Genomic DNA, 3,316 nt, shown 5'->3' on the forward strand with positions numbered 1-3,316 from the left:
TATTTACTGAGACAGGGGCAATCGGAAATGAAAAGTTAAAGCAGTTTCCATTGTTAATTTTAAGATGCCTATCAGAAATACATGTGGAGAAATACATTTTAGATATGTTATATTAAAAACATCTGCATTTCAGGCAATGGTCAGGGCTAGGAATAAAGTGTCATTAATATATAGATGTTATTAAAATGTCATGAAATTAAGTGAGATCATTTAGAGAAATATTTTACTTGGCAACTAGAACTGGTCCAAGAATGAGCCATCCTGTACTTCAATATTTCAAAGTTGAATAGAAGAAAAGGACCTTTTAAGGCAGACCTAGAATAAATAAATAAACAAGGAAGAAAAGAAGCAAAGCATAGAATCACAGCAGCTAAGAGAAGAAAGGATTCAAGAAGAAGAAATATCAAGAGAAAGCAAGAGAGTAAAGAATAAAAATGTGACTGTATTAAGGTCTCAACAAGAAATGAATGGCATATACAAATTAAGGTAGTTCAAGAAGGTTTAGTAAAAAGACTTTTTGCAGAGATATTTACCAAGTATCTTAGGCCATTTTATGCTGCTCTAAGAGAATAGCTTAGATTGGGAAATTTATTATAAACAGAATTTTTTTTTTTTTTTTTGAGATGGGGGTTCACCCATGTTTCCCAGGCTGGGGTGCAATGGGGGGATCTCGGCTCACCGCAACCTCCGCCTCCTGGGTTCAGGCAATTCTCCTGCCTCGGCCTCCTGAGTAGCTGGGATTACAGGCACGCGCCACCATGCCCAGCTAATTTTTTGTATTTTTAGTAGAGACGGGGTTTCACGGTGTTGGCCAGGATGGTCTCGATCTCTTGACCTCGTGATCCACCCGCCTCGGCCTCCCACAGTGCTGGGATTACAGGCTTGAGCCACGGCGCCGGGCCATAAACAGAAATTTATTGTCACGTGGTTCTGGAGGCTGGGAAGTCCAAAGCACTGCCATCTCGTAAGGGCCTTTTTGCTGCCTTATCACATGGTAGAAGGGTGAAAAGAGAGTTTGTGAGAGTGAAAGAGGCAAAAGGGGGGCAAACTCATTCCTTATAAAGAAACTACTCCTGCAATAAAGGCGGGAGGACAGACACCTCATGGCATAATCGCCTCTTAAAGGTATCACTTCTTAATACTGCCACAATGGCTACTAAATTTCAACATGAGTTTTGGAGGAGACAAACATTTCAGCCATAGTACCAAGGGTAAAGGAACCACAAAAACTAGTAACAGCAAAGTTCCACTGTTAGGTCCAAAGCAACCAGAGAATAAAATGGTTATAGAATGTGAAGTGAGTTTCCTACAATGAAGTCTTATTTTTAAAACGTAGCATTCGTCAAAGAACACAATCAACCTACAAGTCCTGGTGAAGACAATGCTGAAAAGTGAATATTCCCATCTAACTTTCATCTTGGCCTCTGGTCTTCTGTGATGCTTCCTATTGGCTAAAGACAGTAGGAAACCAGAAGGCAAGAAGTCCAACTATAATCCATATAAAGCTGCCCTCCAGGGCATGAAGCAAGGGGTGGGGAAGGAATCTAAAGGGCCAAATGGGATTACATGGCCCAGGGACCACTAGGTTTGGTAATAAGCACATTGTGGCTGACAATCACTAGAAATATGTTAGTAGATTAGTTGGAACAAAAACTGAATGGAAGTGAATTGAGGAGAGAAATTGAGGTGAGAGTGAGAAGAAAGGACTCTATAATTCTTAATTAAGAAATGGAGTAAAACATATAAGAGATGTGAGAAATTACCAGAGTAAGTTTAGGTTCTACTGAGTATTCTTTCTTCTGGTTGATGTTGTTTCTTGTTATTGTTCTTGCTGTTTTAGATTGGATATAAGAGGAATTATCTACAGAAAAAGTGAAATAATTGAAAGATAGGAAATAATTACAGAAGATACGATCTTGGGAAGATCAGATGAAGTAATCAAGAGAGGAACAAGGTTTGGCCTGAGATAGAAACAAAGTAAACTTATATATAGTTAGAAAAAAAAAAAAAAAGGCAAAATGTATGTGAATGGTTATGGGTAGGATGGTTCTTTGTAGAAGGAGAAAATAATGAAACTCTTATTTTCTTATTTTCTCTGCCAGGAATGCAGAGGATGAATGGAGTAGAGGAGGAAGAAAACTGCAATCTATTTGGGATAATAGAAAAATTATCATAGTAGGGAAATGCAATCAAGATATTTAGGGATTAAGAGTGCATATCTGAGCTATGTGGCTCTTAATTTAAAGTAAGGCGGTCAGCAGATTTTTGTGTTCCTTTCCAGAGACATTCAATATCTTAGATTCAGGCACTAAAGAGATAGATAGAATGTTACATTTAAACAAATCTAGGCTTTTGCCATTTACGTTCAATAAAGAAGGAAGCAAGGGAAGTAAACAGTTTGTAGAAAGAATTAAATCAATCACAGTCTCTCAGCTTATGCAGAGGTCACAAGGACATAAAGTTGGTTACTGAGCATAGGAAAATAATAGGTCAACACATGAGTGGTCTCTAAGAGGTCACGAAAATGCTACTGATGATGTCATAAAGCAGAGCTGGAAGGTGAAGAGGTGGCAAGAAGGGAGGATGGTTGAAGGTTATATATATATATATAGACACACATATATATACACACATATATGAGGATCACACACATATATACACATATATATATATACCCGTGTATAGATATATATGTGTATATATATTTATATATATCTATATATACACACACATATATATACACTCATATATGTGTGTATATATATGTGTGTATATATGTGTATAATGTATATTATATATATGATATACATATATACACACATATATGTATGTATTATATATACACATATATACATGTATATTAGATATATACACACATATATGAGGATCACACACATATATACACACATATATATGTAAACACAGACACATGTATATATACATACATACATATATATGTGTGTATATATGTGTGTGATCCTCATATATGTGTGTATATATCTAATATACATGTATATTAGATATATACATGTATATATATACATGTATATATATACATGTATAATATATACACGTGTATATATATATGTGTGTGTGTTTACATATATATGTGTGTATATATGTGTGTGATCCTCATATATATATACACGTGTATATATGTGTGTGTGTGTTTACATATATATGTGTGTATATATGTGTGTGTATATATAGATAGATATATATGTGTATATATATTTATTTCTATATATATATACACGCACATATATATACACTCATATATATGTGTGTGTATATATATAATATATGTATGTATATA

The sequence above is a fragment of the Cebus imitator genome, unplaced genomic scaffold (assembly GCF_001604975.1).
Source record: "Cebus imitator isolate Cc_AM_T3 unplaced genomic scaffold, Cebus_imitator-1.0 Scaffold300, whole genome shotgun sequence".
NCBI lineage: Eukaryota > Metazoa > Chordata > Mammalia > Primates > Cebidae > Cebus > Cebus imitator.